The following is a 25239-nucleotide window of genomic DNA, read 5'->3' as shown; positions in this document are numbered from 1 at the left end:
GCGTACACACACCACACACGCACACACACACAAAACTCTTCACCAGCTTGCAAAGGGCTCTCCAGGTTGATCTTTTTGAAGTAATTCTTGCAAACAACTGCCATCATTAGTCAGTCTGTGGAAGTGTTTCCAAGCCTTCTTCCATTGATATATACAAGCAATGACAGCACGATTTGGGGGTGGTAGGTCATTGGAGCTAGAAGGAAACTTGGAATCCTCAGAGTCCATGCCCCTTTTTACTCAAGAGGACACTAGGGCCTGAACGTCAAGAGACTTGGCCAACATCAAAAGTCACATTTGCAGCACTTAGCAGGTGCCAGCTTCATAGCAGGTGCTCATGGATTTGTTAAATAGTAAACATGGAAAGATGTTCTTCTTCCTTTAGGGCTCTACTGTTGCATTTTTCAGAAGGGATTTTTGTGTATTTGTGTGGTGGTGGCAGGGGTTTGGGGGCAAAGGAGCTCCATCCTTATTGACTGTTTCAGAGGAATGGGCAGGAGAGAAAGGGAGACAGTCACAAGCATGAACAGGGCTTCTGTGTGTGGTTGTGCAGACCCCTGCACAGATGTGCTGGGCTAGGAAAGTTGGAAAGGCCCTTTCGCTGCTGGCTAAACCAAGACGTGTGCATGGCTTAGTGTGGGCCTGGACCAGGGCTGGAGGAAGCGGGAAGGCCAGCATGCTGCAGAAGGAAATCCCCTCTCGATCTCCGACGGAGAGCTGATTCCAAAAGAAACCCAGACATAAATAGTCAGTGACCCACCCTGGTTAAGATCCTAACGATAGGCTGTGAGTTGGGATCGGTACCTGCTGCCTGTAGGGCAATTTGGCAAGATTGGCACCATTACGAATGCATATATGCATTGGTCCAGCAAGGCCCATTTTGGGAATTTATCCTACAGGTACACTCATACTGTGAGAACTCACTTATGTGCAAGACTATTTGTTGCAGCATCATTTGTGAAAAAGTTTGGAAACCACCCAAATGAGCCTCAAGAGAGGATGGGTTCAGGTGAAACCATGTAGCTGAGTAAGAGAATGAGAACGATCTCCTTGCTCTGATAGAGAAAGGTTGCAAAGATCCCCATGACACACTACCATAAAGAAAAACAGCATGACATAGTGCACTATGCCACCTTTTGTGTGAAAATAAGAGTCACATTTGCATTGTCATGCATTCTTCTTTGTACATGTTTATGTACAAAGAAGCTCTGGAAGGACACATAAGAAACTAATAACAGTGATTATCCTTTAGGGAGTGGTGAGAACTGAGCAGATGGGTGACAAGGCCATGAAGACTTCTCACTGCAAAACTTTTTTTGTACTAGATGGAAGTAGTAGCTATTTAAGGCCGGGGGCAGTGGCTCATGCCTTTATTTTTATTTTTTATTCTTTTTGAGACAGAGTCTCGCTCTGTCACCCAGGCTGGAGTGCAGTGGCCCGATCTCAGCTCACTGCAAGCTCCGCCTCCCGGGTTCACACCATTCTCCTGCCTCAGCCTCCCGAGCAGCTGGGACTACCAGCTGCTACCCGCCACCTCGCCCGGCTAGTTTTTTTGTATTTTTTAGTAGAGACGGGGTTTCACCGTGTTAGCCAGGATGGTCTCGATCTCCTGACCCCGTGATCCGCCCGTCTCGGCCTCCCAAAGTGCTGGGATTACAGGCTTGAGCCACCGTGCCCGGCCATGGCTCATGCCTTTAATCCCAGCACTTTGGGAGGCTGAGGTGCGTAGATTACCTGAGGTCAGGGGTTCAAGACCAGCCTGGCCAACATGGTGAAACCTGTGTCTACTAAAATACAAAACCTAGCCGGGTGTGGTGGTGGCTGCCTGTAATTCCAGTTACTCTGGAAGCTGAGGCAGGAATCGCTTGAACCTGGGAGGTGGAGGTTGTAGTGAGCCGAGATTGTGCCACTGCACTCCAGCCTGGGTGACAAGAGTGAAACTCCATCTCAAAAAAAAAGTATTAGCTACTCAAAAAGATTAATATGAATGATCTTATATGTCCTCATTGATCTGGTATAGGCTTACTTACAAGCTCCTAGAAATGTCACCCATCCCCAGTAGATGGTTCCCATTCTCTTAGGTGTACATGCCCACCCCAGTGGGTATACACTGTCATAGGAGGTGCACGCCCTGGGACAACACCGCTTGTGGCCTGGCCACGTGAGTGTCCAGGGCTGAGCCTGCTCTTCCCTTTCCTTCCTCAGGGGCATCCATCCCAGTTTCCTTGGTCTTACTTAGCTGGCCTCACATCAGGACTTACCCAATCATCCAGACATGGCTGTGGCCCCTCTTTGTCTTGCACCTCCAGAGTGTCAGGCAGGTTCATGGTCTCTGCCCCAGCCATATGTATCTGTGACACATACACACGTACAATCACATGCACGCAGGCTCGTACACAATATGCACTTATAAGCACACAGGCACACCTGGGTACACGCAGGCCTGGGGCCTTCCTCACATTACAGATGCTTCAGCCACAGGCAGGAGCCGGGGACTGATGGGTGTGAGTGACACCCAGGAGAGGAGGAGCTGGAGGAAAGGAGGGAGCTCCCCTCCCTCTGGGCCATTGCCTCACACAGTCCTGGTCAAAGTGAGCACTGAGGCTCCACATTCCACAGGACTTTGGGGAGTGGGGCGCTCGCGAGCTCAGGAGGCAGGCCACCCTGGGTTGGAACCCCAGCCCTGCCACCTGCTCCCGGTGTGCCAGGGCCTGCATCCTTACATTGGCAAGTCTAGAAGCCGAGGCACGGGGAAGTCAACTGACTTGCTGAAGTCTCCCAGCTGGTGAGCAGTAGAGCCAGGATTGTATCTGTGCAGGCTGGCTCGGAGGCTGTGATCCTCTTCACACCACTGGCTGCCTCTAAGTCCTGCGGATCGTGGGACTTCCTTTCAGCTTTCTGGGGCCTTCTAAACACACCTCATCCAAGATAGGGTGAGAAGTGGGTGCTTAGGATGCAAGAAGGTTTTTATTAGGGCCCTTTCTCCTCCATACTCCCATAAGAGGTGGTTCACTGGCTTTTGCTCAGGGTCTGACACATGGTGGCCAAAGGGTCATTGGCCTGGTCCTGCTGGGCACGTTTCAGGACAAGTGCCCTGGGTCCTCAGGAAATGCCTTTGCTGCCCAAGACTGCCCAGGGATGAGGTCTCCTGTGGCAAGGGCATCCCAGAGACCACCACCATTTAGAAAGGGGTAGCCCAGCTCACCATGCCCAGAACCAGTGCCCTGTCCTGGGTCCTCATGCCCATCATGGCCCTGTTACCTCCTCCCAAGGTGGCGCTAAATGGCACAAGCCCTTCTGTCACTCTGAAAGTGCAAGACCAGGAATATGTTCAGGTAGAATTGTTTCCGGCTGCAAGTAATTGATGGACAGGGACTTAAGGCAAATGCAGCCTTATTCATTTCACACAGCAAGAGGGTGGTGGGCCCGGGTTGGTCCTGTGACTCGGTGATGTCAAGGAATGGGCTCAGTTTTTCTGGTAGCCGTGGGACTTGAGTCTGAGGCTTTCTTTTTTCCTGTCCCCTTACAACACATCTCACCAGCCCATCAGGGAAAAGGACCAGTGAACCCTAATTTGTTACAGCCAGGAGCTGTTGGAGCAAGGAGGGACTCTAGCATGGATGAAGGCCTGGGTAGGGAGCCTGGTTAATACAGGGGATTCATATGGCTCCCAGTTTGCACCCTCCCCACCACCCTGGCCTGGAGGAGAGGGAAAGGGAGGTCAGTGGCTTCTTCCTTTCCCCACCCCCGCCCGCATTCCAGGACACCTCCTGGAGCTGTGCTGCGCACTGGGCCAGCCCACCCTAGACCGTTCCCATCCTCTCTGGGTGTGATGAATGCCAGGGCTGCTTACAGAGTCACAAATTAGGTTGCCAAAGGCATCCCCGGCCTGGCCTGGAAACACCTCGCAGCTGAAAGGAGGCGCGTCTGGGCTGAGCAGACGTCTTTATTCAGCTGTAATTGATGTTTCACAGACGTCTGTAACTCCGTCTGGAGGGACACAAAGCGCCCCCACGCTTGGCCCGGGCAGCCTCTTTATGTCGCCCCTTTTCATCTGGCAGTCAAAAGTGGAGGAGCCGCCTGGGTTCTCCTGCTTGGTCCCTGGGCCAGGACAAAGGCAGGCGCTGCACACAGAAGCCACCCGGTGGGCCTTCACCTCCTGGAGTGCTCTATGCTAATCTAGCGCCAGCCCAGACCCCTCCTGCATATCGATGGGCGGCAGGGACTGCCCCTGAAACAGGCAGAGCTCTGGCTCACCGGGAAAGAGGTGGCTCCCAGCAGCCAGACCTCAGTCGGTGGGTCCACCTGAACCCAGACTCAGTTGGCTGAGATGGTGGGTGAAGGGACCTTGTAGCGGAGCAGGGGTTCTTAGCCTGGTACCCAGCGCCCCCAGGGGAGGGACATGTGAACCACCGAAATCACAGGCAGCTCTATGCACAGAGTTTTTCTCTAGGAAGAAGTTCCATATCTTTCATCAGGTGCTCAAAAAGGTAAGTCCTACTAGGCACAGTGGCTCACACCTGTAACCCTGGGGCTTTGGGAGGCTGAGGTGGGAGGATCACTTGAGCCCAGGAGTTCAAGATTAGTCTGGACAACATACTGAGACCTCATCTCTAAAAAAATTTTTTAAATTAATCAGGTATAGAGGTGCATATCTGTAGTCCCAGCTACTGAGGCTGATGTGAGATGATCCCTTGAGCTCATGAGTTTGAGATTACAGTGAGCTGTGATCATGCCACTGCTGCTGCACTCCAGTTTTGGTGACAGAGTGAGACCCTGTCTAAAAAAAAAAAAAGAGGTAAGTCCTACTGCTGGGCTCACCCAAACTCCCATTTTACAGATTAGAAAGCGGAGGCCCAGAGAGCGCATGCCCAATGTCACGTGATAAGTTGGTGGTAGCACTTGAGTCTTTATTCTGCTCAAAGACTCTCTCTGCTCTGCCAGACACCACACAGTTGGGAGCTCACAGAGGCCAGGCAGGTTACCGTAGCGGAGCAACCAGGTTCTCCAAGGAGGGGCCAGGGAGACGGGAATGTGCAATGATCTGCCAGGGTAAGCCCAGTGGTGCCAGACCCTCAGGGGAAAACTTAGACTTTTAAAAAATGGGAAATTTGCCAATTAAGAAATGCTGATTCATAGCTTGCAGAGAGTAGAGTTTGAGACTTTTGTTTTTTGCCTCACTGAATTCCTCCTCCTCTCTTCTGCAGGCAAGGGAAGCTCCAATGTGGCCACACGAATCCAGATTCTCCCTCTGTCCCCCTTGTCCTGAAGCCAGAAGAGGGCTGCAGTGCAGAGCTGGTGCCCAGAAACCCATGCCAGTTGTCCGTAGTGCCCTAGAGCAGGTTTGCAGCCCTCTGACTGTGGGGCTTCTGCTTTCGGTTGTCAGTCCTGATTGAGATGCTCTGTCTAGAGTGACTGCAATTCCTAAGCTTTCCTGAGTCCTGCTATTTCCCAGGCTGGAGGCAGAAGTGGCAGGTTCATGGTGTGCTGGTCCCTGCAGGGTGCCCTGACCTTCCCTCTGGGCTTGGCATGATCCTGCAGCATCCTCCAGAGAGGGCGAGAGGGAGCGAGAGGAGACCAGAGTGGGAGAGACAGAAAAAGAGAGAGACAGCCACAGAGAGAGAGAAAACAAGAAGAGAGAGACAAGGAGGCAGATGTAGAGGGAAAGAAGGGAAGGGAGGCAAGGGAGCAGAGAGGAAGAGAGAGAGAGGAGGAGAGAAAGAAAGAGGGAGGATGAGGATCAGATCGATATAGAGAAAGAGTGGGAGGATCAGAGAGAGAGAGACAGGAAATGGGGCTGCCTGGAGAGATAGAGAGAGACACAGAGAGACAGAGAACAAGACTGACAGGCAGAGAGAGCCAGAGACAGAGCGACAGAGAGAAGGAAAAAGACCAAGAGGAGAGGAGGTGAGAGGCCAGGGGAGGAGAGAAGGCGGGGAGCGCACAGCTCCAGGTCTGGGCGTTGCCCTTGACGGGTGGAATGTGGGAGGGGGTGGGGGGGTGTCTCTGTGGTTCTCAGGCTCTGAGGGGTGAGAATCAGCACCCTCCCAGACGATTTGCTCTTTGCTGTGATGCCCGGGCCATGCCCACCTGCATCTGAAGCCCAGGTGAAGCCAGAGCTACCCCTGTGCTGGGTCCACGATGCAGACTTCCAGGACTCACTTGTTCTAGACCATGCTCTGAAAGGCAGAAGCGGGGCTTATGCTGATATCCAGGGAGGCGCTGCAGACGGGAGACCCCACCTGCCCATCAAAGGAGTTTACATTTGTTTGGAACAGGTGAGACACAATTTTTCAAATTCTTAAAATTAAAAAAAAAAGTTATTGGTTTTTAGGGTAACAGCACAGGAGGGGATCAAGTGAAACATAAAGTTCTTCTCCCCTACAATACCCTCAAGTACAGTCTAGGGGATTTAAAATACTGGGGGTACCCCTATCCTTCCCTTCCCTTTGTGAGATGAGATTAGGGCTATTGGTTGGCATCACGCCATGGTGGCATCTCTTAGGAACATGAGAAATGCCAGGTCCTTAATGACACAGCTTTTCACAAGTACCCATGTGTGTAAGTACACACACATACACACACACACACACACACAATTTATGCTTCAGGTGCAGCCCCTGGTGTATCCAGGGGCTCAACTAAGTGACTTTTCATTGCAACCAGGGGTAGCAGCCAACTAGGGAGGCTGGATCATGTATCAGGCACTGGTGTGCTGCTCATAACTATGGCCTTTGGGACACTTCACTGTCTTGTTCTCAGCGACTCAGGTGGGGGCATTTCAGGCACAAAAGAAAGATAAACAAAACTTGGCCAGCAGGGGAGATGTCTGAGGGGAAAGATGAGCAGATAGGCCGGGCTCATTCTTTTGTTTATTCAATGATTGAGTCCTTCTTCTAGCATTTACAATGAGTGGTGTTTATCTTGTATGCATTGAATCGACAGGCACGTAATGATTCACACTCAAGATGTTTTTAATAAAAAATACTGTGCAAATACAGTTGAATATGCACTCTTTCTTGCATACTACACATTATATATCCGTGATACATTTATATGTGCATACTACTGTAAAGAGTTGTATATACAGTACTATGATACTATGTTTACTAACTTGCTGAGCAACTTAAAGACCCAAGGATAATTTTTTTTTTTTTTGAGAGACGGAGTCTCACTCTGTCATCCAGGCTGGAGTGCAGTGGCACAATCTCAGCTCACTGCAACCTCCACCTCCCAAGTTCAAGCGATTCTCCTGCCTCAGCCTCTCTAGTAGCTGGGACTACAGGCACGTGCCATGACACCCGGCTAATTTTTGTATTTTTGGTAGAGATGGGGTTTTGCCATGTTGGCCAGGCTGGTCTCGAACTCCTGGCTTCAAGTGATCTGCCAGCTTCGGCCTCCCAAAGTGCTGAGATTACTGGCATCAGCCACTGTGCCCAGCCCCAGGGTAATCCAGTTCTATTAATAGCACTAGCCCCGCCCTCTGGGGGAGGGTTCTGGGTAGTTTAAGTCATTCATAGAGGTCCCAGTCCCCACACCAGTGAGTGGTTTAGGCATCAAAGTGTGCTGTGCCATTGGCACAATCATCTACTGCAGCCTAACAAACAACTTCAAAACTTAAAATCGCAGCATTTATTTTGCTCAACACATCTGTAACTGGGGCAGGAAACAGTGAGGACAACTTGTCTCTGCCATGTGGTGTTAGTTGGGCAAGGTTGACTGAGACTAAAGGCCCCATTTCCAAGAGGGCTCATGCACATGGCTGGTAAGTTGTGCCAGCTGTAGACTGGTCATTCAGCCTAGGCTGGGGGCCAGGGGACTCCTGCTTGACTGGGTCCCAAGAGACAAGAAGTAGAAGCTGATGGTTTTTTATGGTCTGGGTCATAAGAAACTAGCAGTGTCACTTTTGTCCTAGTCTATTGATCAAGCAGGAGCTTGACCCACCTAGCTTAGATTCAAGGGAGGGTATAGACCTCACCTCTCAAAGGGATGGGTATAATTTAAGAGCGACGTTGTTAAAACTGTCATAGCCAGGAGAACATGGGAAGTCTATTGGGGGATTTCTGGGAAAGGTTTCTTTGCTCTCAAAAAGAGACATAAGCATAACGGAATAACAATTGAGTTATTCCAACATAAGAAATGAATTCCAACATAAGAAATGAGACAATCTCAAGAAAAACAAGAAGATCATACACTTGACCCTTCATGATTATGTTCCTAATTTCATAAAATTCAGGGAAAGGAGAAGACCATTAAAGTATCTTCTACAATTGTTACAATTGGGATAATAATAAAGCATAACTAAATTACATATAATTGTGTGACTTATACTTTAAAAATCCTGTAGGATTTCAATATTTGATGGGAAAACTCAATATTGTCAAGATGTCAATCCTTCCCAAATTAAAGCATATATTCAGTGTAATCCCACTGAGATTGGAAATTACAAGCAGACTCACTCATCTGGAAGAGTTCATCTGGAAGAATCAACGTGAAAAATTAACCAAGAAAAATTTGAGAGAAGAGATGTTCTTACAGCATGCAAAAGCACATAAAAAGCGTTGTATGGTAGCACAGGTAACAAGAAATTGGAAACAACTTGAATGTCAACAAGGAAATAGATAAATTAGAGTGGGAGCCGGTGTGGAGGTGCACACCTGTAATCCCAACACTTTGGGAGGCTGAGGCAGGAGGATCTCTTAAGCCCAGGAGTTTGAGACCACCCTGGGCAGTATAGTGAGACCCCGTCTCTATTCTTTTTTAAAAAATTAGCTGAGTGTGGTTGTGTGCACCTGTAGTCCTGCTATTTGGGCTGAGGTGGGAGGATCTTTTGTGCCCAGGCATTTGAGGTTGTAGTGAGCTATGATCACACCATTGCACTCCAGTGTAGGCAACAGAGCTCTTGCTCTCACTCTGTCTCAAAAAATATAAATAAATAAGTAAATTAGAGCAGTAGATCTCAAACTTGAGCATACATCAGGATCACCCAGAGTGCCACTAAAATACAGATGGTCAGACCCATTCTCAGTGCTTCTGAGTCAACAGGTTGGTAGGCATTCATTCAAGTGTTTGTAGCAAGTAAGTTCCCAGATGATGGTGATGCTGATGGTCCAGACCACACTTGAGAACCACTGAATTAGATAATGTTCTAAAACTGATAGAAACACAAGGGGGGGTAAGCTGCAAAATAACATCATTTTTCCAAAAAAAAAAAAAGACTCGAACTAAAATGAAACCAACATATATATATATATAAAATTTCACTTAAACATGTCTGAAAAGAAGAAAGTACACGAAAGGAAGAGATGGTTATTCCTCTTCCCCTGAGCATTGCTGGGTCTGCATGTGATGCCCAGAGCTGCTCGCCACCTTTATATTGACCTCAGGTTGAAGCCAATGGCAAGAGGTGTGGAGCCATAAGACTCACAGGAAAGCAAAACTGAATGGACGCATGAGCCTGGAATGTCCCTGGGGAGATTCTTACATGAATTCATAAATCCTCTTATGATTTAAGCCATTTTATTGGGGTGTTCCCAATAGTAATAGTCAAAACCATCTAACTCATGCAGTAATGATTATGATTGTTTGTAAAGATCAAATAAGGTCATATAAGTGAATGCTCTTTGGGGACCTTGACACATAGTAAGGTTCTCACATCTAGTCACCATTTTCTATACTTATTCTGCAAAAACCTTCAGAGCTGGGCCATATGGGGACATTATGTGGAAGCTGGCAGATGCTCTGACCTCCGGGAGCTCAGGGAACACAAGGGGAGCCAGGACAAGCAAAAAGAGGAATTTAATGGCTCATGAACCTGGGATATCTAGGGCTGGGCTAGCCTCAGGTGTCACAGTCCCTGCTACTCAAATTATGGCAATAAGCCTTTTTCAATGTGTCTCAGGGCTCCTCTTTGTGAGCCAGTTTTATTCTTTCCTGCTGTGTAGAGTTTCCTCCATGCAGCAGGAGAAGAACATGGATTTCACAACCATAAACTTACATCATAGTGTCTGAGCAAGCCAAGAGGAAAGACAACCCTCCTTTTTCTCTGCCTTTGTTTACAAAATCCCAGGGAAGAAGGCTGATTGGCCTAGCTTTGTCAGGTGCCCTTATCTGTGCCAATCACTGTGGTCAGAGGGGTGGGATACCATGCTTGACCAAACAAATGTGTGATATGTGGTTGTTTACATACATCATTTATGATAGCTAGATATAGATATCTGCAGAACAATATTATCACAAATTCAGAGGCAGGTGATGCACATGTGTATTATCTCAGTTTCTGTGGGTCAAGAATCTTGGAATGGCTGAGCTGGGCCCTCTGCAAGCCTGCAATCAAAGTGTGGGTCAGGACTGGGTCCTCATCTGGAAACTTGACTGAGGAAGGATCTACTTCCAAGCTCATGCAACTCTTGGCAGAATTCAGTTCCTTGCATTTACAGGACTGAAGGGCTCATTTTCTTGCTGGCTGTCAGCTGCCCTCAGTTTTACAGGCCACTCTCAGTTGGACCTGAAATGGCTACCTGCTTTATCAAAGCCAGCAAGAGTGTGAAACACTCCAGCAAGACAGGTGCTACAATCTTATCTATTTAATTATGTAACCAGGTACACAGACTCACCTGCATCCCATACCTTTGCTGTATTCTATTCATTAGGAGCAAGTTTCAGGTCCTGCCAAACAAAAAGGAGAAAAGGTTACACAAGGGCAAGAATAACAGAAAGTGGGGTCATCTATTTTTTTATATCTACATATTCATAGTATTTGTTATCCATCTGCTATGTGCTAATTATCCCCTTTAATGCTCACAACTCACTCTGAGATAGATGTTATTTTCCACATTTTACAGATAAGGAAATCGAGTCTCAAAGAAGTGAGGTGATCTACCAAAGATCACATATGTAATTACTGGCAAAGATGGATTTCAATCTAAGTCTATCTAACTGCAACACATCTCCTCTTTTCCTTATATCAAGATGCTAATGAGGCCAGGTGCAGTGGCTCATGCCTGTAATCCTGGCACTTTGGGAGGCCAAGGGGGTGGATCACTTGAGGCCAGGAGTTTGAGACCAGCCTGGCCAACACAGTGAACCCCATCTCTACTAAAAATACAAAAAATAGCTGGGCGTGGTGGTACACACCTGTTGTTCCAGCTACTTGGGAGGCTGAGGCAGGAGAATCGCTTGAATCCAGGAGGTGGAGGTTGCAGTGAGCCTAGATCATGCCACTGCACTCCAGCCTGGATGACAGAGTGAGACTTCATCTCAAAAAAAAAAAAAAAGCTAACGAATAATCCGTCCTGGATGTTGTTTAGTGAAGCCAACTATCTCTGGGCTTGGACACAACTGCATGTCTTTCCTCACTTTGGTGTCCCTGTAGCTGAGACTCTGGGTCCTTCCCCAGTCACACATGTGCCATTGAGTCCAAGTAAATAGCTATCAGTTATGTCCTTCCCCTGAGCCTGTATTTTTCTTTTCTTTGCTCCCATTTGGGTAGTCCACTCTGTACTCACTGCCATCCTGTTGGCATGGGGCTGTCCAGGAAATACAGGTATACTACCACCTTCCTGGCTTCTGCTTCTCAATGCCCAAGCCCCTAGAAAAATTCAAATTTGTGAGCAAAGACACAATATCTTGGACAAGCAGAGGAAGGAGAGGATTCTCCTTCTCCAACACCCTTGGAATAGAGAAAAATTCTCCCAGGCTGGGGAGAGAAGAAAGGGGTGACAGAATGATTGGGTGTTATTGCCTTAATTTACAGACTGAGATTCACAAATCCTCAACTTTAAGGTGTGCTTCCAACCCACACCCCCTTCTCTGAGCCCTTCCTATCCCTCCTACAATGGGTTGTATATTTGTCAGGATGTCAGTCTGGTTGCTGCATGAAAAGACCCAAAAGAATAGGGCTTAAACACAAGTTTATTTTTCTTACATAAAAATCTGGGTGGATGGCATAGTGCTGGAATGGTGGCCCCATAATTATCAGGGACCCAGACTCTTTCTGTCTTGTTGCTCTGCCTTTGTTAACATGCAACTTCAATTTAATCTGCATGTCAGGGGGCAGGAAGAGAAAAGTGCTTCCTTCCTGGAGCCTGACTTAGGAAGTTGTGTACTCCACTTCCAGTCATTGGCCAGAATTTGATCATGTGATCACATGCTAGCTGCAAAGGAGTTTGGGAAATGTAGTTTTATATTGAGAGGCTACATGCCCCTTTATTTTATTTTATTTTTTATTTTTTATTTTTTTTGAGACGGAGTCTCGCTCTGTCGCCCAGGCTGGAGTGCAGTGGCCGGATTTCAGCTCACTGCAAGCTCCGCCCCCCGGGTGTACGCCATTCTCCTGCCTCAGCCTCCCAAGTAGCTGGGACTACAGGCGCCCGCCAACGCGCCCGGCTAGTTTTTTGTATTTTTTTTTTAGTAGAGACGGGGTTTCACCGTATTAGCCAGGATGGTCTCGATCTCCTGACCTCGTGATCCGCCCGTCTCGGCCTCCCAAAGTGCTGGGATTACAGGCTTGAGCCACCGCGCCCGGCCGCCCCTTTATTTTACAAATAGTTATGAAGGGTAGAATAGATAGAGTGGGACAATTAGCAGTCTCTACCAGTGGTCCTATGTGGTCCAGCCCTGTGGCCTTAGCTCTGATTCTTTGTTTAGGAGAGTTTCAGGCATAAAATCTTTTAATATGGTGGCTTTGCATCTGTTGGTGCCTTCAGGAAACAAGAAAAGAGTGGACAGGGGCCAAAAGCCATGTCCAAGTGTATCAGCAAGCAAGGAAAGGAGGGTCAGCATTGGGGTCCTGCTAGGTGTTCTGCACCCAAAGCAAGTTCCAAGGGTGACAGCCTTGTCCACTCTTACTGCTTGCCATCCTGATTGGCTGTGCTGTGCCCAGACCCCTCACTCTCGTTAATCTCCTTCCCCAACTCAAAGAACAACTTTCCAACTTTTTTTTTTTTGGTGTGTAAGGTGAGACAGGGTTTCTAGGCTGAGGAAAAAATTATCTAGGTAGGATCTGGGTCTTCTACTCTTATAGCCCATGCTCAAAAAAAGGGAAGAATGCAGCAGGTGGTAGATTTAGGTCCTGTAAGTCCTGCATCAGAATTAATTCCCAAGCCCCTCAGTATGTCTGTTGTCTTAATTCACACGCCTGCCACCTACATTCACAGCCTGCATGTCGTTGACCTGGGTCAGTCCCAGAAAAGCCTCATAAGTGTTCATAAAGCGTATCTCTGCTTGCTAACCTCCACCTCATTCTCCCAGTGTAGCCAAAGTGAATGCATGCATTCATTCTTTCACTCATTCATTCAACAAGTAATGATCAATCTTGCAATGTGCCCAGCTTATCCCTTGGCAGATGGGGTCTCTGCCCTTTGGAACTGGGGAGACTGGCCAAATGGCACAAAGAAGTACACCACCATGGGTGCCTGTAATCCCAGCTACTTGGGAGGCTGAGACAAGGAGAATCTCTTGAACTAAGGAGGCAGAGGTTGCAGTGAGCTGAGATCACGCCACTGCACTCCAGCCTGGGTGGCAGAGTGAGACTTTGTCTCAAAAAAACAAAAACAAAAACAAAAAAACCACACAAACAAACAAACAAACAAAAAAGAAGTATAGCAACACAAACTTGATTACTGCTATGGAGAAAAAGTACAGGGTACAAAAAAGGCATGTGTAGCAATGAAAAAAATGGAATGGGATAGGGTGTGTAGAACATTCTAGGCATCAGGCACAGCCTATGCAAAGGCCCTGGGGCAAAACTGAGTGTGACTAATTCCTAGAATTAAATGAAACCCTGAGGTTGGTATCCCCAACAGCGAGGAGGGGAGTGGAGAATGCTGTTCCCGATCCTGTCACCCCTACTGCTTAAAACTCTTCAATGACTCATTGCCATTAGCTTTAGTATAGGATCCACATTTGCCCTTGGTTAGGTCCCTGCCTTCCCCTCTGGCCTCACCACTCCTGATCTGGATGTTCTGTTGCCTCCCAGACACTGGTGCCTCCATCCCCAATCCTTTGCCCGAGTAACTCCTACCGGTCCTTCAGGACTCAGCCTAGACATCACGGTCTCTAGAAAGCTGGACTGGATATTCTCCTGTTTGCCTCTTCAAATCTAAGTGCTCTCTGTAGGTTTTGCCAGGAGGGAGGGAAGTGAGGTCAGGGGCCTGCTCTGCAGTTAGCTGTGTGGCTGTGGGTAAGTTACTCAACTTCTCTGTACTTCAGTTTCTTCATGAGGTAAAATGGAGATAACTGCACTGACCTCATAGGATTATTATGAAGGTTAAATGAACTAATAATACATGTAAAGTGCCTGGAGCTGTGCCTGGCACATAGAAGTGCCTTGTGTTTGCTGTTATTGGTCTTTAGTCTTCTCCTGTCCTGGACTGGGTACTATGTCATTGGTTTCAGTCTTGCCTCTCCTCACAGGGCTGGGGAACTTTAGGGAGTGCCTGGGCCTCCCTGCACTCCTGCCTCCTAGTACTTTGCCCAGTGGAAGTCATATGGTAACTGCCTAACCAGTTGGATTTGCTCTAAGAAGAATGAATTTCTGGCTATCTCCCATATGGAAGTAAACGTGAACTCTGGCCTCTTCTCCCAGTTGGGGGATAAGGGATTCGGATCTCTGAGATCTCTCTCCACACCCTGACTCCCAATACCACCCTGCACCCCAGCCTCCTGCCAGCTGGCAGCAGGGCACATCCCAATGGCCCTGGAATGGAACAGTGAGGGGCACTGGTGGTGAAGGCAGGGTGGGTGGTGAGGACGGTGGTCTTGTGAACACCTGTGGACAAGGGGATCTTCACATTCACAGGGAAACTGATAACCCAGGTAGGTCCAGTGGGAAGTGGCCAGGGTGGACAGGGCCCTCAAATCTGAGAAACGGAGTGGCTGGGGGTGCCACACCCAGGGAAGAGAGGAGGAGTCTTTCCATGCTGAAGGGGTACCTGGGGAGGAGAGAAGACCCTTTCTGAGTAGCCCAGGAGGCAGAGAAATGCATGCACTGCAGGTTCTGTGTCTGGACTGATAACAACCATTGTTCCTAATGACCTTTGTTCCTGAGCAATGTGTCCAAGTCTTGACACTGCTGTGTGCCACAGCCCCATGCTGACAGTGACTGCAGCACACACCACAGCATGCTAATGCTAACCGTCCCGACAGCGCCCTCCCTCGGTCATCTTAGTCTTCTGCGTCCTTAGTTCCTCATACAGAATTGGGGTTGGGGAACATCCAGTTCCTGTTTGCTGGTTGAAGGAAGGAATGAACCCATATGGTAGGGGCAGGGCAGAAGAGGCAGAGGAATCAGATAGAGCTGGGTTCAAAGTTCTGCTCCTCATCTCCTAGCTCTGTGGCGTTGGGCAAGTCGCTCAGCTTCTCTGAGCCTCAGTAGTCTTGTCTGTGAAATAGGATACCCAGTACTTACTTCTCTGCGTTGCTGTCAGGTTCTGTGTAAACAAAGGGTGGCACAGTGATTGGTGCCTGCCTAAAGGCTCAGGAAACAAAGCAAGAACTTTTTTCCAAGTCTCTGCTTGTCCCTGAATCTGTGTGTAGTGTGACTCACCCTTTCAGGACCCCATCTTTCTGGCACCTTTGAGTCCTCTGCTGCTCCCAAACTTCAAGCCTCAGCCTGTCCCACAAGGGAACAGACACGGGGTACAGAGAGCTGCCCACCTTCACCTTGAGGGAGCCTGGAGGTCACCTCTTTTGTCCAGCCCTCCCTCTGGGGGTCCTTGCCTCTCTACCCCATCCTTCATCTCAGCCAGCCCAAACGAACATCCCAGAGAACAACGCAAGCTGGAAGATGCTGGAATTGGTGGGAAAAAAGCCCCACGACGGTGAGGAATGAGTTCCTGAGGCCTGGGTGCCCCACACCCCCTGGGCCTGCCTGCTCCCTGCAGAAGGGTCCCTGGTACCTTCTATTTTCCCAGCCAGGAGGCCACTGGTTCCCACATTACCACATGAATGGGGCACAAGCCCCCCTGTCCACTCGAGCAAACAATTTGGCTAGCAAATTGACATAATTACAAGAGACAGCGAGGGAAGAAAAACGCCCCCCACCCCCTTGGCCCCCCAGCGGGCGACTCCCGCCGAGTTCCTCTGGGCTTTGTGGGCCGGGCGCTCAGGGCTGATTAGAAACCTTGTGGCCTTTTCAAGAGCCCTAAGTGATTGGTCCCTTAATCTGATTACAATTTGCAGAGCCCCTCCAACCACCTCTGAAGGGCTGTTCTCAAGCGCCCTGCTAGACGATGTGCGAGTACATACACACACACACACACACACACACACACACACACACACACGCTGAGCACCCACTTGGGCCTGCTGGGCGGGGGCTCTGCCACTTTCGTCCTCATGCCTCACTCCCTCAGTCAGGCACATCAGGTCCCATTCCCTGTGCCCCAAACCTCAGACACACAAAGGGCCTGACACTGTCCCTAATACATGGGATTGCCCATCTTTAGAGGGTCCCACACAGATACAATGCCCAGGCCGGGGACTTATGTGTACACACACTCCTGTGAGTGCACCTTCTTCTCATCTCCCATTCCTTCTCAGGGCGGCCGCCCTGAACACCCAGGGTTAGGCTGCCTGATCCCATCAAGGGCAGCCTCTCTCCCCAGCAGCAGTATTTCTGGGGCTCCTTGGGCTGCAGCTCCCATGGGATTAGGCCCAGTAGGCTGCCTGGACACTGTTCAGGCACAGGCTGCCCAGGGACAGGACTTGGGCTGCTCCCCGCTTGGAAATTGAGCTCGCAGGGACTTTAGTCAATGGCCTCAGCCCTCCACATCCAATTTGTATGTCTTAATCCCTGGGGCTGAGCCACAATGGCTCCTTTTCCTGTACTTGCTGGGGCTCTCATAGGCCCCAGCCTAGCCTCCCACCCCAAATAGAGCTCCCACTGGGCAGCAGCTTGGGATAGGAGTGGGGTGGGGGGCAAAGCAGGGGCCAAGGCAGAAGTGGACTGAAGTGGGGGCTCTGCCCTTGTTAACTGTTCCACCCTAGAAGATGCAAGTTGGGCGTGTGAATGAGGATAGGGAACGTGTGTAGGGCCTTCCAGAGTGACCCCCCCAGCCTGCTGTAACCCCATCTTTTGTGCATCCCAGTCTGGAGGCCCTGGGAAGGGTATTGTCTACTTAGGAATCCCATCCTTTTGTCAGGTCATCCTAAATACCTGGAGCCTGGAGCCAGAGAGCAGGGAACACGGAGCCCAGGTTCAGACACTGGAATCAGAAGGATCTGTGACCTTGACTGAGTAACTTATCTGATCTAGGCTTCAGTTTCCCCACGTGTAAGATGGGAATGCTGCAGCCTCTCTCTCTCTCAGGGTTGCTGGGAGGCTAAATGAACTGAGGCACATAAGACCCTCAGCACGGTGCCCAGCGCAGTCAGTGTTCCATGCCAGGCTGTGTCATTGTTCACAAGTCAAGAACAAAGAGGGGACTTGAAGTACAACCATCAAACACACCGATGGGGCAGTCTGTGTGCACCCCCTGTATCCCTGTGGAGAGAAACTCGGGCTCTGCAGGGCTAAGGAACTTCACTTTACAGTTGGTTTTCCAGGAGGACCTTCTCAGTTGCCCACGTTTGTCAGATCTACCTGATTATGTGACCTAGAGCTGGTTTTGGAAAGAGGGGCCTCAACCCAGATCTCTCCCAGGGAGGTGAGGCAGGAGAATAGGGTCTGAAAGCAGGGAACCTAAGGCCAATGCATGCTGACTGAACGTCAGAGGCTACTGACTTTTCAATCCCTCCTTTGTCTGTGTGGCAGTCAAAAAATGAAAGTACCTCTGATTGGTCCTCTCCCACAACCAATCAGACTGGCCGCAGGCCACTACTTCATTTGCATAGAGTGAACCAATGGGAAACTTCTAGAGGGTATTTAAACCCCAGAAAATTCTGTAACCCATGCTCTTAAACCACTTGCTCGAGGCTGCTCCCACCCTGTGGAGTGTACTTTTGTTTAAATTAAATCTTTGCTTTCTCTGCCTTGTTTTGTTTGTGTGTTTTGTCTAGTTCTTTGTTCAAAACGCCAAGAACCCGGGCAACTACCCTTAACTGGTAACATATGTTGGGGAGCCAGTCAGGAGGTAAGCCCAACGTTTAGGATTTATTTTTCTCTTTTTGCTCTTTCTCTCTTTTTCTCTCCAACTCAAGACCCTCGGTGGATAGCACCTATGCACAGAGGCAACGGCAGGTTTCTGGCCAGGGCTACTTTCTGGTGAAACCAAAAGGTTTCTATGTGGAAGCACCTAACCCCCACTTCCCGGCTTGGGTGAGGGACCAAGTCCTTTTCTTTTTCAGTCTTTGAGCGGCAGTTTCCTAGCAGCTCTTTAATAATTGAGGGCAACTGGCCAGGACCACTCTTAGGTGTTACCTGAAGGCCAAGGAGTGAATGGGGATAGCTGCCTGCCTGGAAGCAGGAAGGACTCTTTTCTGTCTTGTCCAGTTACCATCCCTGAACCCTCCATGTGATGCAGTTGGCAGTGGCAGCCCATCCAGGGTGAGCTTACGTTTCAGGCGACTTAAACCTTGTTTTCTTATGCTAAATTCTTCCCTTCTCCTACTCAACTGGCTAAGGACGAGTCAGAGGGTTTGGGCAGATGGTTTGTGGGTGTCATGTGGGGGGATTCATAAAAGGGAATTTATGTACAATTTAATCTCGCCTGAATTTAGAAAGTTAAATAATTGTTTTAAGTGGGATAGGAAAAAATCCAAAGGTTTGACGGAAAATTAATTTCTAGAAGTCAAGGCCTTCATCCAGGGACAAGAGGGAAAGTTCATAGTGGGCCATCAGTGGTAGAGGAAACCATTCCATAGCGGTGTCGGATCTAAGGTCAGAGACGTCCAATAGACTAAGATGGGATCCTAAAGAAGGATGTCCCCCCCAGGACCCCAGTCAGGGCCCAGAATTTTTCCAGGGGGATGACCCGTGTAAAATTTGGGTCACCTAATGAGCCCTCCACTTTTCAAAGTCCTCTTCTCTTTTCCAGACCACTATGGGCAACTCTCCATCGATTCCACCTGATTCTTCTATGGGCAACTCTCCATCTATTTCACCTGATTCCCTGCTTGGCTACATCCTCCACCACTGAAATCAACTTGACCCTGACATTCTAAAGAGAAAATGTATGATTCTCTTTTTCTGCAATACTGTTTGGCCTCTTTATGAGCTGCTCAGCCTGGAACAGCAGGTGGTCAATAGTAGCCTTAATTATGACACCATCCTGCAATTAGACCAATTTTGTAAAAGGCAGGGCACATGGTCAGAAATCCCACACATGCAGGCCTTCATGGCACTAGACCAAAACCCAATAATCCCCTCAAAGGAAAGTCCAAATACAGAACTAGATATAGACAATCCCTTTTTACAAGGGCCACCCCTCTCTCAGGGTGACAGAAACCACCCCCATATAACCCCTTGCCAAGTGCTCCTGAGGCTAAAACCAAAACACCAGGGACCCTACTAAGTCCCCCTCACACTTGGAGGAGAACACCATATTCAACTCTCCCGCCAGCCCTGCTACCCACTGGGGAAGTAGCAGGAGTGGAGGGGCCAGTCCTAGTGCAGGCCCCCTTCTCTGTAACTGATGTACAACAATGTAAGGAAAAGCAAGGAAGCTATTCCAAGAATCCCGGGAAATTTGCAGATGGGTTCCAAACTTTGACCTTAGCCTTTGATCTCTCATGGAGAGATGTTCAATTCATTCTAGCAACTTGTTGCACCCCTTTTGAAAAGGAATGAATCTTTGAGGCTGCCCACCAGGAAGCAGACAATTTATTTGCCCAAAACCCACAGGGCAATCACCTGGGCCCAGACATAGTCCCCACTACTGACCCTAATTGGGACTATAACTCACTCGTGGGAATAAACAACTGGGCTAAAGTTCTTGAGGCTCTCCTTGGAGGAATGAAAAAGGGAATAACTAAGGCAGTAAATTATGATAAAGTAAGTGAGGTTACACAGGGCAAGAAGGAAATCCAGCCACGTTATGGCAGACTGAAGGAAGCCTTTAAAAAATATACTAATCTGGACCCTTCCTCTCCTGAAAGCAAAATATTAATGGCACATTTCATTCGCCAATCCACCCCAAACATTAGACATAAGCTCCAAAAGCTACAGATGGGGCCACAAACTAATCACAATCAGCTTCTTGTAATCACCTTTATGGTGTGTAACAATCATGATCTGGTGGAAGGAAAAAAAAAAAAAGTAAAGAAAAATAGCAAGCCAAAATTATGGCAGCCATCATTGGCAATCCCCTGAATGCCCAAAAAGCATCCAAGGGAAACCCAAAGGGCCATAAGGATGATGCCAGAAAGGGCTCTTGCTTCAAGTGCAAGAAAGCTGGGAATTGGGCAAAGGACTGTATTCATCCCCCTCCAAGCCCCTGCTGAAAATGTGAGGGCACCAATTATGACCCCTGGCACTGGAAAATCGATTACCTTTGCTCCTACCGAGGAGCTCCATCCGGTAAAACTCTAGCTGTGCACAAGGAGGAATCAGATGAAGACTGAAGGGGCCCCAGGTCTTCCTCACTGCCCCTGTCTAGGAATATTGTAATTACTACTGAGAAGCCCCGGTAACTCTGTAGGTCATGGGCACCCAAATTAAGTTTCTTTTTGATACAAGGGCAAGTTACTCTGTTCTTACTGCTTATACAGGAAAACTTTCTTCCCCGTCCGCGAGTGTTATGGGAATGGAAAGAAAGCCACAAACAAGATTATTTACTCCTCCTTTGATTTGTTAATTTAAGAAACAAATCTTCCAACAGGAATTTCTAGTAGTACCAAGATGCCCAGTCCCCCTGTTGGAAAGAGATACTATGGTTAAAATAGGGGCACTACTACAATTTAAGCATCACCTAGTGAAATTGCTAATAGTAAAAAATATGGACTGTGTCCCAGACCACATTAATAAACAGGTTAACCCACTAGCATGGTATACTGGGAAACCAAGGAAGGCCAAAACAGCAGTGCCAGTCAAAATATGGCTTAAAGACCCTAGCTATTTTCCCAGTTGAAAACAATACCCAATTAAGCTGCAAGCAAGAAAAGGCCTAGCGCCCATAGATGTGGTGTTACTTACCCATGGGCTCTTAAAACCTTGCAATAGGGCTGAGCGCGGTGGCTCAAGCCTGTAATCCCAGCACTTTGGGAGGCCGAGACAGGCGGATCACGAGGTCAGGAGATCGAGACCATCCTGGCTAACACGGTGAAACCCTGTCTCTACTAAAAATACAAAAAAAACTAGCCGGGTGAGGTGGCGGGCGCCTGTAGTCCCAGCTACTCGGGAGGCTGAGGCAGGAGAATGGCGTAAACCCAGAGGCAGAGCTTGCAGTGAGCTGAGATCTGGCCACTGCACTCCAGTCCGGGCGACAGAGCGAGACTCCGCCTCAAAAAAAAAAAAAAAAAACCTTGCAATTCTCCCTGCAATACTCCCATCTTACCCATTCTAAAGCTTTTGGGGGAATACCAGCTAGTATAGGGTATCAGAATAATTAATGAGGCTGTTATCTCTCTCCACCCATTGGTGGTGGATCTATATACTCTCTTGGCTCAGGTGCCAGGGGATGCAAAATGGTTCTCAGTCCTACACATAAAAGATACTTTCTTTTTCATTCCTCTGGTCCCAGAGTCCCAATACCCTTTTGCCTTTGAATGGGAAAATCCTAATACCAGAGAAAAACAACAATACACTTGGACAGTGCTCCCCCAGGGCTTTCAGGATAGCCTCCACTTCTTTGCCCGACCCTTAGAGAGGGATCTGAGGGGTCTGAAACTGGGGGGCGGGAATATACTCCAGTATGTGGATCACCTTCTTGTGTCTAGCCCAACCCAAGAGGCTTCTGACCAAAATACTATAAAAACCTTACATTTTCTGGCTTACAGGTGATACAAAGTTCCAAAAAGAAGACTCAGATTACTCTCCAACAGGTCCACTATTTAGGGCATGTCTTAACACCTGGAACCTGGCAAGTGTCCCCAGAATGAGTGCAAGCCAGATGTGGTTTGCTCCCCCCTCCCCACCCCAAGCAGCAGTTTCATTCTTTTTGGGGGATGTCTGGGTTTTGTGGAATATGGGTACCAAATTTAGGGCTCATGGCAAAGCCACTGTATGAAGCAACAAGGAGGCCTGAAAATGAGCTAATAGAATGGACCCTGGAAATGAGAGAAGCCTTTGCAAGCTGAAATAAGCCCTTACCCAGGCTAGAGCTCTTGGGATCCCAGACCTAACTAAGCCCTACCCTTGTATGTAGCAGAGACGAATGGCATAGCTGTGGGAATGCTAGTCCAGAAATAGGATCAGAACCCAGACCAAACGCCTACTTTTCAAAGAAGTTGGAGAGAGTGGCCTTGGGATGGCCAAATTGCCTGTGGGCAACAGCAGCCATTGCTATGTTAGTGGAGGAAACCACTAAAATCACCCTGAGCCAATCACTGGAAGTTCTAACCCCCGATCAGGTAAAGTCAGTCTTAGAGATAAAGGGACACATCTGGATGGTGGGGGAAAGGTTAACCAAATACCAGGCCATGCTCCTAGACAATCCAGATGTAACCCTTAAAACCTGTAACACTTTGAATCCAGCTTCATTAATACCCATAGGCCCAATAACAAATCATTCCTGCTAGCCAGTCATTGCACACACATATGTTAGCTGGCCTAATTTAAAAGATCAGCCTCTCCCAGATTCTGAGGACTTGTTCACAGATGGCAGTTCTGTGTCAAATGCAGAGCACTGAGTTGCGTATGCAATAGTCAATCACATCACCATTATCTAAGCCCAGCCACTGCCCCTTGGCACATCAGCACAAAAGGCTGAAATCATTGCTCCTACCCGAGCATTAATGTTGAGACAAAAGAAAAAGCTTACCATCTATACAGATTCTACATATGGCATTCCTTGTGGTTCATGTTTATGCTACAATCTAGAAAGAAAGGGGACTACTAGCTAGCAAACACTCCCCCACAAAGCATGGGCCTGAAATTCTTCAGTTATTGGAAGCAACACACCTGCCAAAGGCCATAGCTATAATGCACCATAGGGGGCATCTAAGGGACTTAACCCCTATAGCACAAGGGAACAGAAAGGCTGATAGAGAAGCCAAAGCCCACATCCCTCAGGGTACAATCCCAACAGATCCTAGCACTGATTCCTTTCTATGATTCCCAATGGATCCTGAACACACACTACAGGAAGAACAGTTAATAAAGGAGCAAGGGCAGGGGGGCAAAAAAAAAAAAAAAGGATCCTGGTGGTATATGGGATCAAAATTACATCTCCCTCAAACAGCCCAATGGAGAATTATAAAAACCCTGGGTGACTCCTTCCATAGGGGGAGAGATGCCACCCTGGCCATGGTTAACAGGCTCTTCATTGGGCCTCACTTAGATTCGGTGGTTAAGCAGGTCTGTCATGCCTGCTCACTGTGTGCACTTAACCCAGGAAACAAAATGCCTCCTCTAATAGAACCAGTCCAGAGGAGAGGAACTTACCCAGGGGAAGACTGGCGATTAGACTTCACTCATATGCCAGCTTGCAGAGGATAAAAGTTTTTGTCAGTGCTAATAGATATCTTTACTGGTTGGGTCGAAGCTTACCCTACCAGAACAGAGAAGGCTAATGAGGCTATAAAGTTTCTCTTAAAAGAATCCCCTGGTTTGGGTTACCTCAGAGCCTCCAAAGTGATAATGGCACATCTTTTGTCTCCCAAATCACTCAAGGGGTTGCTAAGGCTCTTGGATTCAAATACTATTTACATTCAGCATGGAGGCCTCAATCCTCCAGGAGAGTAGAAAGGGCTAACCAAACTCTGAAATGAGCGTTAGCTAAACTATGTCAGGAAACATAAAAAACTTGGGTCAGTTTACTGCCTCTAGCCCTCTTAAGAATCCATTATACCCCTAGAGCAAAAATTAAAATAACCCCCTATGAAATGTTATATGGAAAGCCATTCTTAACTAGTGATCTAATTACTGATCCAGAAACAGCTGGTTTAGTAAAATACCTAATTATCTTAATTTCAGCAGGCTTTGCAAAAGTTTGGAACTCAAAGGCTCCCCATACCGGGAACTAATCAGCAACCTAAAATCAGGCTAAGTGATAAGGCACTTGTTAACACATGGAAGGAGGGATCACCTGCTCAACAATTGCAACCCCAATGGAAGGGACCATTTTCAGTGGTACTGGCTATGCCTTCTATGGTCAAGGTACTAGGATTAGATACTTGGATACATGTTTCAAGGATCAAGTCTGTGATACCTGAAGCCCCAGACCAGGAGCCTCAAGCTCCCATCAGACAGCCAAAAGACAAGTAAATGCCTACCAACTTTCCTTGGTGTTTTTGTTGCATAGTTACTGTAGGCTGGATAATAGCAGCCATGTTCTCAGATTTTTTGCAGTTTAATTGCTTTCTTTCAAATGATTGGAATCACTTCCTTTGTAGTAATTAAGCAGACTGTTGTAATTCATTCCTATAACAAACATTCCTGAAAGCATAGGTATCCACCCCCTGAAGTTCCCATTAAATCTTTTAACGAAATTCATTTCCTCTCACCTAGAGACCATCAAGCTTCAGATGATCCTGTGACAAGGTTTTCAGCCTGTTCCAAATGAAGACAGCACCCCTGGCCATCAAGAAACTACCCTGTCTCCACTCGATAGATCAGGGCGGGAGTTCAGTGATCCCCAGTAGGTAGGGACTGCGCCTCAAGTCAGTGTGACACAGTTACAGAAGAAAGACCATCAGTCCATCTGTCTCCTATAAAAATTTCTGGGGATCATGTCTCTCAGGCGGGAAATGAGGCAGGCGAATAGGGTCTGGAGGCAGGGAACCTAAGGCTGATGCATGCTAACTGGATATCAGAGGCTACTCCCTTTCAATCCCTCCTTTTTCTGCCTGGCAGTTGGAAATAAAAGTACCTCGGATTGGTCCTCTTCTGCAACCAATCAGACTGGTCGCGGGCCACTACTTTATGTGCATAGAGTGAACCAATGGGAAACTCCTGGAGAGGATTTAAAGCCCAGAAAATTCTGTAGCCCAGGCTCTTGAGCTGCTTGCTGGAGCCCACTCCCACCCTGTGGAGTGTACTTTCGTTTAAAATAAATCTCTGCTTTTGCTGCCTTACTTTGTGCATTTTGTCCAATTCTTTGTTCAAAACGCCAAGTACTTGGACAACTATCCTCAACCAGTAACAGATGCGCTGGTCATAGGCTCTGGGTGCAGCCTGCACGTGGCCCAGCCAGCGCTGGC

Source organism: Trachypithecus francoisi, unplaced genomic scaffold (genome assembly GCF_009764315.1).
Source record: "Trachypithecus francoisi isolate TF-2019V2 unplaced genomic scaffold, Tfra_2.0 Lachesis_group3, whole genome shotgun sequence".
Taxonomy (NCBI): Eukaryota; Metazoa; Chordata; class Mammalia; order Primates; family Cercopithecidae; genus Trachypithecus; species Trachypithecus francoisi.
This window is presented reverse-complemented; position numbering follows the sequence as displayed.